This window comes from Schistocerca gregaria, chromosome X, assembly GCF_023897955.1.
Source record: "Schistocerca gregaria isolate iqSchGreg1 chromosome X, iqSchGreg1.2, whole genome shotgun sequence".
In the NCBI taxonomy this organism is placed as follows: domain Eukaryota; kingdom Metazoa; phylum Arthropoda; class Insecta; order Orthoptera; family Acrididae; genus Schistocerca; species Schistocerca gregaria.
This window is the reverse complement of record NC_064931.1, coordinates 211,137,625-211,150,236: the sequence shown is the minus strand read 5'-3', so window position 1 is coordinate 211,150,236 and position 12,612 is coordinate 211,137,625.

Below are 12,612 nucleotides of genomic sequence, written 5' to 3'. Positions count from 1 at the left end.
CCAGAAATTCCCATTACTCTGAACCAGGAAATTAAAAACTCACATGCGATAGCTACAATAACGTCTACATCGGTCAGACAGAACATAATTTCATTGCACAATTCCGTGACACATAAGTGTTAGTGAAAACAACCAATCAAGCTTCTATCTACAACAAAAAAACGAAAACCACTGAGCACAAAACATAGAAACTGCTCTAACAATTTTACATAAAACACCAAAAGGATTAGAAATTAATATTTTGGAAGAACTTGAGATATATATTCATATAAAAGATTATCCGGAGGAAATTCTTAATGAACATACCGATTTCAAACACAAAAATTATTTAGATAACTTTGTTGGCTTAACTGATAGAGATTGAAAGCGAAAGAATGGATACACATGCCTGGGATACCTAAAAACATCGTCATCTCTCAGCAAAGTCTGTTCTCACATAAATGTAAAGCATCTGAGTTGCCAACTGTCATAAATTACGCTAAATATTTACGATTTACACTAAAAGGTCGCACCCTGCTTTATGAAACCTAACAGCATAAAATCAAAACAGTAAAAGGTTCTCGATTTTCACATGAAATGTGGCAAGAACAGCCACACCAGATATTATTTATATGTCAGAAAAACGTTTACATAAGTTAAGAAACAAAGATAGGATATACATACTTGAGATACTTAAAGACAGTGTCACTTGTGACCATAATCTTTTACATCTCTGGTGTGAACCCCCAAAAATTACAGAAAATATTATATCAAAATATTGCACCATACAGTATAAAACAGTACAAAATAGACGTAAAATCGATATTTTAGAATTTCACGTGAAATTTAACTAAAAACATTCACCAGATACAGTCACACCAGATTTTATATATACGTCAGGAGGACATAGATGTAAGTGTCCCTCTTACTTACATAATTTAGAAAAATAATTTTTTTATGTAATTCGCGATAATGAAAATTACGACTGCAGTTCCTGTTATACCTCAACAACTCACGAAGTTCTTCACTTATAAAAATTAAGTCTAAAATTCCTGTAGCACCATGGCGCATTGTAATTCTTAAACCTTGTATACGCAGCTGATTGAAAATGGAAATCTTCCGAAACAGCTGTCATAATACTCAATAAATGTTTAAGTAGTGATAGTGGAACCTTACGTACAACGTATCAAATCTATTATGGAAGCAATAGATACGAATAATACACACATCAAAATGGTTTTTCGTCACCTCGATTACCAGAATTCCTGAACATAGACGTTGACTGTGGATATTCCATCACAGATACAGTCCCTTTGACTGTTCAGATATGTCACTAAACGCGCCCAAAGATGTAAACAAGCGTGCATGAGCAGCGTCTATTAGACGGAGGGGGTCCGACAACCGATCAGTTCCAGTCATTCCACCAAGAAAGAGGTACACGGCTCTTGTTGTCTGTAGTTCAATCATGCCTAGACCGTCAATACCGCGATTCGATCGCGTCCGAATTGTTATTTTTTACCAGGAAGCGCTCTCAACAAGGGAAGTGTCCAGGCGTCTCGGAGTAAACCAAAGCGATGTTATCCGCACATGGAGGAGATAGAGAGAGACAGGAACTGTCGATGACATGTCTCCCTCAGGCCGCCCAAGGACTACTACTGCAGTGGGTGACCGCTGCCTTTGGATTATGGCTCGTAGGAACCCATTCAGCAACGCCATCATGTTGAATAATGCTTTTAGTGCAGCCACAGGACATCTTGTTACGACTCAAACTGTACGCAATGAACTTCATGATGCGCACCTTCATTCCAGACGTGTAGAGCGGGATCCATCTTTGAAACCACGGCACCATCAGCGCGGTACAGATGGGCCCAAAAACATGCCGAATCGATCGCTCGGGATTGGTATTACGTTCTCTTCACCGATGAGTGTCGCATATGCCTTTAACCAGACAATCGTCGGAGACGTGTTTGGAGGCAACTCGGTCAGGCTGAACGCCTTAGACACGCTGTCCAGCGAATGCAGCAAGGTGGATGTTCCCTGCTGTATTGGGGTGGCATCATGTGGGGCCGACGTACGCCACTTGTGGTCATGGAAGGCGCCTTAAAGGCTGTACGGTACATTAATGCGATCGTCCGACCGATAGTGCAACCATATCGGCAGCATGTTGGTGAGGAAATCGTCTTCGTGAACGACAATTGCCCCCCCCCCCCCCCCCCCATAGTGCACATCTTGTGAATGACTTCCTTCAGGATATTGATATCGCTCGACTAGAGTGGCCAGCATGTTCTCCAGACATGAAACCTATCGAACATGCTTGGAATAGGTTGAAAAGTGCTGTTTATGGACGACGTGACCCATCAACCACTCTGAGGGATCTACGCCGAATCGCCGTTGAGGAATGGGACAATCTGGACCAACAGTGCCTTGATGAACTTGTGGATAGTATGCCACGACGAATACAGGCATGCATCAATGCAAGAGGAAGTGTTACCGGGTATTAGAGGTACCGGTGTGTACAGCAATCTGGACCAACACCTCTGAAGGTCTCGCTGTATGGTGGTACAACATCCAATGTGTGGTTTTCATGAGTAATAAAAAGGACGGAAATGATGTTTATGTTGATCTCTATTCCCATTTTCCGTACAGGTTCCGGAACTCTCGGAACTGATGTGGTGCAAAACTTTTTTTGATGTGTGTACATAAACAGTCATGACGAAATTAGTTTCTTTTATAACACTATTAAGAAAATGAGCCGTTTGCATTTCCTGGATGGAAGTTGGTATAAAGGCACTCATTGTCCTGTTGTGTTATTGCATTGTTAGTATTTATTCCAATCTCCGTTCTTCGTAATTACCTCAACAATTCTCTTCGGATTTGATTTGTTAGATTTTGTAGTTCTAGCACTGATATCGTCGCCTACTCTTCTCATATAACACTTTTCAGCTCACATACGGCCTCAAATTGCCTTCCAGTGCGATAAGCACTCCACAAAGATTTTCCACAGGGTTCATATCCGGGCTACTTGCCAGCCAACCAAGACATTGGTAACTTTATCTTCAAATCCATTTTTGGTTGTAGCATACATAGATGCATTATCTTGTTGAAACATTGGACTGTCGTTCCCTAAGTCCTCAGACATTCCAGTCAGTTCTGCCTCCAACATTTGAGTGTACATGTTAGAGTACATTCTAGTGTTCAGCCAAGCAATGCGTGATTTATCTTCAGTGCAGAAGGCCGTCCAAAACATAACACTTCCAGCACCAAATTTTTCCGCTAGTTCTTACCTGCTGCGCTTTTAAATTTCGGTAGAACTATAGCGCATTGTAGTTCTCAAACCTTGTATACCCAGGTGCTTGAAAATGGAAATCTTCCGACTCAGCTGTCGTAATACTCAATACATGTTTTAAGCAGTGATTCTGGAACCCAATTATCCTTTCAAGACATATATTTCACTGCAGGCCCAATCATCAAGAAAATTCCATACAGTATGCTACCATTGTACTGTTACTTTCGTAGGAACCCTGCCTTTATGCCGACTTCCACTACTGTAGTTGTAGGGCCAACAGTCTGGATGGTTCACTTGTCTGGCCTTGTAACATTAGCGCATATGGATTTGCTATGCTGCTACTACGACCATTATTGCCCCTCCCAACAGTATTTGGCGGATGGGCAGACTCTAAATCGGCAATCTTTAAGGACCACAAGAAGGGTACTGTGAAAGGATGATATAATCCCACACGCCAACTCGGCAACTCTGTACGCAGGTAGCAGAACCGCCTGCCCTAGGTACGAGTCGAAGGATCTGGTGTTCCTTAGCCTTAGTTAGTCAGTTCTGCGAACGACAGCAGCTTTCTAATTTCTGTGCAGAGTCACATAGTGTTCCGTTCCATAGTTTCTGTTAGTCACCGAAGCGAAAAATATGGCAGAAAGACATGATTTGTAATCTATTTTTAGTGATTGTGGAAATACACATTTAACCTACAATGGTTGTAAATTCAAACCTTACAGAAGAGTTCTGGGAACTGAAGTAACTGAATGGCGACGCTGAGGTAAAAATTGGCGATATTATGTTACATTATGTACAGTAGGTTGCGAAAACTTGTTTTCACACTTGTAAGGCACTCATGACCGTGCATCAGATCCAGAACACTTGTTAAACAGGAGAATGTTATCAAATTCTGTTCAAACAAAAGGTGGAGCTTTGGATGAAAGACCATCAAAGCTTATACGCAAAGATGTAGGTAGCAAACGGATAACCGCGAACCAATTAACGAGGTAGGATGTAAAGTACCGTGCATTCGCAACAATATTAACCACATTCGTTTGAAGAGTATGCCGAGACTGCTTATATCCACGATGGCAGTTCGTGTTGTCCTATCGTAGATGGAGGTGAAACCTTTGTCCTTAATAATGACATGGAAAATCGTCACGCTGCTTTTTCCACCACTTCCAACCGACACCCCACTCATGCACTCATTAAGCAGCAGTGAGCAGAACATAAGATAAAAGAAATTCAGTTATTTTCAAGAAATATTTTTGTATGTGCATTTGTAATAAGATATTCGTGTTAATGAATAATTTGTTTTCTTTTAGATCTTTTTCAGTGGTCCAGTATTTAGAATATTATTTAACAACGTTGCAAATAGCGGAGGACGTCGTGCACTTCCTCCTTTCAGATTTGGAAGAGTTTGCCGAGTTTGTGCCGTTTATCTGATGCGAGCACGCAGAAGTTGCCGAGTACGAGCGCAAGCTCAGGAGGCTCTCTGCGAAGGGCGTTCCGTTTTCCTCAAGCGGGTAGCAGTTGCCGAGTTCGAACCGTGGAGGTTACAGGGTATGTGGATGAGGACATCATAGGGGATGGAGTGATTAGGTCGAATGTAGATGGTACCACAGGTAACGGTTAATATTTTGGAGAACAGAGCGACGATAAGTTGTTTGGTGGGAGTATCATATAAGGGTTGCGGGAGAACAGGAACGTTCTCTTGGAGACCGACTTCAGCTCCACCTCTGTCAAGAGGAAGAGACTATCTGTACGACGGAGGATATAAGGAGAAAAATGGCTCTTAGCACTATGGGACTCAACTTCTGAGGTCATTAGTCCCCTATGACTTAGAATTACTTTAACCTAACTAATCTAAGGACATCACACACATCCATGCCCGAGGCGGGATTCGAACCTGCGACCGTAGCGGTCTCGCGGTTCCAGACTGCAGCGCCTAGAACCGCACGGCCACTTCGACCGGCCGAGGATATAAAGAGACGTTGGGATGGTGTGATAGGGTTGGAGAAACGTTTCACTGAGGATGAAGGTATGGACGTTGTGTTGGGATAGTGTACTAATTAATAACGGCTTGTTATTTGTAGAGGGTGGATGTTGTGTAACCGGATGCTGTGTTGCTATCGTGCCATGATGTAGGATAGGGAACGGGTTGTGTGGGCGAGAGGTCGCGAGGGCTTATCGTAGGGTGTCGAGGTGGGTGAATTCGAAATGGTGCAATACAGATCTGGCTGCAAGGGAATCTTGTTGTAGGGTGTGCAGTTACTGAAAGGAGTGGTTATTTTGAAGGACGGTGAATAGAAATCTGATGATATCTTCAACAATGGGAGGTGTACGAAGGGAGGTATTGGCATGGATAGGATCGTCAGTGGGTCTGATGGGCTAGGTTAGCGCTGGAACTTCCTGGCAGATTAAAACTGTGTACCGGACCGAGACTCGAACTCTGGACCTTTGCGTTTCGCGGGCATGACAAAGGATAGGGAACGGATTGTGTGGGCGAGGGGTTGTGAGTGCTTAAACTAGAGTGTCGAGGTGGAGCACTTGCCCACGAAAAGGGAAGGTCCCGAGTTCGAATCTCGGTCCGTCACACAGTTTTAATCTGCCAGGAAGTTTCATATCACCGCACACTCCACTGCAGAGTAAAAATATCATTCTGGAAAGGTTAGTTCTGCTATGAGGTGTTGGGGCTTCATTTCGAATTGGGCAGAGTAGGTAGGATGGGTACTGTTTCAGGTGTTGCAAGTGAGCGAGGACGTGAGATTTGAACATTGTTTTTAGAAATTCAAGACTTTATAATGGGGACAGTTGGACGGATTTTTGCGCAGTGGTAACACCGGGTCGGCCATGTGCTGATTGCAAGCGGTGTGCTCTCAGCCCTTGTGAGGCCAACGGAAGAGCTACTGGACAGAAGTAGAGGCTCCGGCCACGAAGTCTTATAATGGCCAGGAGAGCCTTATGCTGACGAGACGTCCCTCCACATCCGCATCAAGTGACGCCTATCGGCTGAGGATAACACAGCGATCAGTCATTACCGTTGGGCCTTCCGAGGCCTGTTCGGATGGAGTTTTAGTTTTAGTGTGACGATCATTATAGAGAAGGCACTTTCGGAAACGGTAGAAATGGGGGAGGGACTTTGAAGGTTCGACTTCGGGACGGCAGAAGTAAATCAAGACTCCCACGACAAGGAGGGGAGAGCAAACTCAGTGAAAACGCGAATGAGGAGAGTGGATCTCAAGTCGTTTCAGATACGGAGGTCCTTGTGGATTTTTACGGCAGGATTGAAATTTAGTTCAGATACAACCCTCTCTGCCGTGATATCAGGGTCAATCTTCGTTATTAGGGCAGTATATCGTTTATATTCGTCTAGGGCAGGGCCGCACAAAGTGCATGCACCGGTGCATGGCACAGTGCAGAAGACGGCTGCGCTATGTTGACGACGGTGCAGACCCCCCACTCCTCGGCTTTGCACAACAGCGCTGCCTCTCACTTCCTTAGCTTGTGTCGCTCGCGCCGCCTGTCTCGACCTGTTTCAAAGCTTTTACCCTGTTATCTTCGTCATTGCCAAATACTAATGTACACTAGGTGGAGAGCTTAGTTTGGTGTACCGGTACAAAAGAGATATATATAATAACTGTAATGGTAACAATTTTAAATTTGGTTTTAACACAAATGTATCTTCCTATGTGCTCTTTATTTTATTTGCAATTATACTACTACGATCTGGAACAAGAGATTGGCTGACAGCAATTCTGAGATAATTTTTTAAATTACAATTAGAAATACTCGCACGCAATCTAGTTTTTGCACAAGACAAAACAAAAAAAATCTTTCACATACACAAGTGGAACCAAACATAGAAATAATCTTCGCTGTTCCTCAGTGTACCTTGGGAAAGTCTTCCTTCGGCAAATTCTGGTAGAACTGAAGCAAACCTTTTGTTTTGTAAAACACATCCTTTCGGTGAACATCGCTTTGCAAATCAATTAGTTTGAAATGTAAATCTGAAGGCGTACTTTCAATATCCATCGAAAAAGGTTTCACAAAAACATCGAGAATTGGCTGCAGGTAGGTATTTTCCTGAAACAATAACAAAGCCAATGTTAATAAATGAAAGTAATGTAAGCCGTTGTTTCGAAGTACTAAAATGCGATAGATTTTAATAAACATGTAATGTGTACTATTGGTTTTAATGTAATATTACACTTGCATATGTAACGCAATCTCCTTTATTTAGCTGTATGTCATATACCGGCACGTTACCTGGAATCGGTCGTTAAACGCATTTTCAAGGGATTGTAGCACCTCGACGTATTTTTCAAAGCGCGCTCCTTTCTGCACAGATGCTGTCAAACAAAAACATAGTACCATTTTGATTAGAGCGGTTATAAAAATCATGGTGTTTTAATAAAGGTTCAATTTATATCTCGCTTACCTAGTTCAGGAAAGTGTTACGTATTTTTCTCTGAAAGGTTGTTTTGAGGAGCTTGATGGCTCTGAGCACTATGGGACTTAACATCTATGGTCATCAGTCCCCTAGAACTTAGAACTACTTAAACCTAACTAACCTAAGGACATCACACAACACCCAGCCATCACGGGGCAGAGAAAATCCCCGACCCCGCCGGGAATCGAACCCGGGAACCCGGACGTGGGAAGCGAGAACGCTACCGCACGACCACGAGATGCGGGCGAGGAGCTTGAGTTTATGCTGGAAAGCGTTTATTTTGTTGATTATATCGTTGATGAGATTGTTTTCTTTTTGGAGTTTCAGACATAAATCATTTAGGAGAGCCATAATGTCTGCTAAAAATCCTAAATCAGCTACCCATTCAGGGTCATGAAAAAGTGGCTTCGGACGTCCTTTGCTCTCTAAAAACTGAGCCACAGTGTAGCGTAGTCGAAAAATTCGGGAAATCACTTTCCCTTTGCTCAGTCAGCGCACCTCAGCGTGGTAGGGAATATCTGGATACTCCTCTTCAAAGGAAATCAAAAATTCTTTGAATTGACGATGAGTGAGTCCATAAGAACGAATGTAGTTCACGATACGCACCACTACCTTCATCACATCTTGAAGACCGATAACTTTCGCACAAAGAGCCTCTTGGTGTGCAAAACAATGAACAGAAGGTAAATTCGGCATGTTAAGTTTTTTCCGCAGTAGGCCAATAAACCCTTTTGCTTTACCGCACATTGTTGGTGCCCCGTCTGTGGTTCCGGAAAACAGCTTTTCCCAAGGAAGTCCTATTCCTTCAGCTGTCATTTCAACAGCTGCTAAAATATCTGCCCCCGTAACAGTGTCCTTCAACGAAATCATATCCAGGAGCTCTTCCGTTACATGTAGGTCGTCGTCCACGCTAACTGAGCCGTGTCGTTAATATCCGTGGACTCGTCAAGTGCGATGGAGTACGCTAGGAAGTTTTCAATTTTGGCTGCCAGTTGTTCATGCAAATTCTCAGCAATGTCGTTGATTCTCCGATGTATTGTCAATCTGCAAAGTGGTATTCTGCTGTACGCGGGAGTTAATGTGGGATTCATTGTCTCTACTACGTCCAACATAATGTTTTTTTTTTTCAATGACCCGTCCATAAATGGCCTCCCAGCTCTTGCTAAACGTAGAGTAACTTTGTAACTAGCTGTGAGAGTCCTTTCGCAACACCCCTCATCTTCTTCACTCTAAAGTAGAGAAAAAAAGATACGTTAGAAATAATTTATGCGAAAACGAAAACTAAGGAATCTAAACAAATGTTATTTCGTTTCGCATGACCTTTAACCAAAATATACATGCTAAAGTACTTGCAACAAACTTCGTTTGTAGATACAGAATTCTCTTCTGTAAGAGTTTGCAACTTCCGTAATTCTTCCTCTCTGGCATCCCCTGTCATATCACTATTCTTTTCTGAATGCAATTTGTTGTAGTGCCTTTCAATAGACGATTTTCTGACACACGTAATTCGTGTACCACAGATTAGACATTTGGCTTTATCGTCACAACGCACAAAAAAATAGGAGAGTTCCCATTCCGGTTTAAATAGACTTTCGGCAATTTTCCCTTTTTTTGGAGCAGATGGTTCCATTATTCCGGTAATTGTCTTGCGTTTACGTATTACAATGTTGACTAAGCCGTCTGGCAGCGCATTCGGCGGCGCACAGAGTCGGCCTCACCTAGCACGCCGAGTTGAGGCGAAGTATGCCGAGTTGAACCGATGCACTGTGCAGGCACTCGCTGCACCCCGCTTTGCACGCGTGCGGTTTTTCGTGTTTGTGCTGCCCTGGTCTAGGGCATCCAACCGGTTGCATCGTTTGCGAAATACAATACTGCGACATCGTATCTTCCCGTCATCTTCAGGTGATAATTGTAGAATGAGTGTGTTTGTGCCTCCTTTATACTCTTGTTGCTCCCCACTCATCCCCTCATTTCCCGGCCGCACGCCGCGTCGGGTGGTGTGGGGCAGTGACGCGCTCGCCGAATGCTAGGCGCTAACTCCAGTCCCTCATACTTCTGCCGTCCCCTTCGAGTGCGGAGCTACTCGTGACGAGCGTTGTGACTTCCGTTGCCTGAGCACTGGGTCGCAGGCTTTACTACGCGGGAAACCACTGTATTGATTTCCACAGCCTTCTTTAGAACCCAATCCCAAAAAGACAGGTCTGTCTCAACACTTCTATTTGTTCAGATTTCAATGAATCCCTTGTAGCTCTGCAGTGTTCAGCAGTGTTTCTTGTTAGAGTTCGGTGTGTCTCCTGTGCTCCTGGTACCTTTGTTCGACTGTCCGTACAGTACGACGCCCTTTATGCCACCGCCTAAGACCTTTTGGTGTGAATTCTGAGGGGCTGTGTGTCTGAAATGTTTTTCCCGGCCACCCATAAGAAAATCGCGTGATTGCATCGCAGGACGTCTTGGTTCTGACCTCCATTGTGGAGGTTTGAATAGAAGGAATAAGAAGTGAGGACATCCCCATCGTATGAAACGTCCAAGGCATTGGGCAGAATTGTCGTGAGACTTGGTGCCAATGTGACATCATTAAACCACCTTACATCTCACATGAACTGCTGAGCTCTGGCTCTCATTCCACATGTGTCCTTGCTGTTTGAAAAGTCGCCGAGCGCAAAAGTGACGTCGCCACGCACCATTATAGAGGAATGATTTTGAGCCAAATTTCAAACTTGTTCTTCGCAATGGGAGATAATTAGTGTTTAGAAAAACGGATTCTTTAATTGTGTTGCGCAGTATGTAACGTAGCAAATTATTACGAGTTGTCAACTTGCATTCAAAGTGTCGCTTGCCGTGGAGCCGGGTGGACAGCAGATTTTGGTTCTCATTCTGGCACAGCTCACGCTGGCAACTATGCCGAGCGAGTCGGGTCTTGCATAAAGCTGCGTGCAATAAGTTACACATACTCTAAGAATCTGAAGAAGTACTATAAAATATTAATCAACCTTTTCCATATTTAGTATACCAAATTCTATGTATAACACAATCACACTGTTAGAATTAAAAATCAATAACTTCAATGCTTTCATAGATATAAATTTTTATCTAAAACACATAATAACGGTGCTGACATTGTGAAACCGAGTTAGGGACTGTAATATGTTCATCTATAGTATCACTGCAACCAAGAGAATAGGTTCGGATAATTTAATTTTCTGGACTTTTCTTTAGTTTCATTACCACAGATTTCTGACGTAATTAAAAGTACTTTTGGAAAATTATTATTTGATTGTGTTTTGGTTGTGTGACTGTTTTGAAGAGCCTAATACAGTGAATGGAGAATATACGAAAAGTGAGAATATGATACTTTATTCCAATGATGAAAATATATGCGTGAGAAGGTTGTTGTGCAACATGGGAATTTGTGACGTATGTCCGAGTGAGCTTGATTTTGTAAAAGATAGCCAGAAGGGGCGTTGAATATTAAATTTACTAGTAATTTGTTTTGTGGAAAGGAATTGTATTTGAATTTTATTACATTTCATTTCTAGTCTAAATTACCTGTGGTAATCTGATTGCCTGACATTAGAAATACCGCGACTAAAAAGTGGTCGAGATGATCTGATTGGCTGCTTAACATACACTAAGGCGCCAAAGAAACTCGTATAAGCAGGCGTATTCAAATACAGAGATATGTAAACAGGCAGAATACGGCGCTGCTGTCGGCAACGCCTACATAAGACAAAAAGTGTCTGGCGCAGATGTTATATCGGTTCCTGCTGCTACAATAGCAGGTTATCAAGATTTAAGTGCGTTTGAACGTGATGCTATACTCCGCGCACGAGAGCTGGAACACAGCTCCGAGGTAGCGATGGAGTGGGGATTTTCCCTTGTGACCATTTCATTAGTGCACCGTGAATATCAGGAATCAGGTAAAACATCAAATCTCTGATCATCACCGCGACCGGAAATAGATCCTGCAAGAACGGGACCAACAATGACTGAAGAGAGTCGTTCAACGTGACAAAAGTGTAACCCTACCGCAAATTGTCGCAGATTTGAGTACTCGTCCATCGACAAATGTCAGCGTGCGAACCATTCAACGAAACATCATCGATATGGGCTTTCGGAGCCCAAGGCCAACTCTTGTACCCTTGATGACTGCACGACACAAAGCTTTACGCCTCGCCTGGGACCGTCAGAATCGACGTTGGACATGTTGCCTGGTCGGACGAGTCTCGTTTTAAATTGTATCGAGCGGATGAACTTGTAAGGGTATGGAGACAACGTCATGAATCCATGGAACCTGCATGTCAGCAGGGGACTGTTCGAGCTGGTGGAGATTCTGTAATCTTGTAGGGCGTGAGCTGTTGGAGTGATATGGGACCCCTGATACGTCTGGATACGACTCTGACAGGTGACACGTACGTAAGCATCGTGTCTGATCACCTGCATCCATTCATGTCCACTGTGCATTCCGATGGACTTGGGCAATTCCAGCAGGACAATGCGACAGCCACATGTCAAGAATTGCCACAGAGTGACTCCAGGAGCACTCTTCTGAGTTTAAACACTTCAGCTGGCCACCAAACTCCCCAGACATGAACATTATTGAGCATAACTGGGATGACTTACGACGTGCTGATGAGAAGAGGTCTCCACCTCCTCGTACTCTTACGGATTGATAGACAGCCCTGCAGGATTCATGGTGTCAGTTCCCTCCATTACTACTGCAGACTTTAGTCGAGTCCACGCCACGTCTTGTTGTTGCACTTCTGCATGCTCGCGGGGGCCCTACACGATATTAGGCAGCACCAGTTTCTTTGGCTCCTCAGCGTACTAGCCAATAGGAATTCAGCGTTTCCCGCGCGTTTGAGTAAGGCTTTGTGCCTCAGATCTATGAGTCGAAATAGTCGCTCGTGAGCCG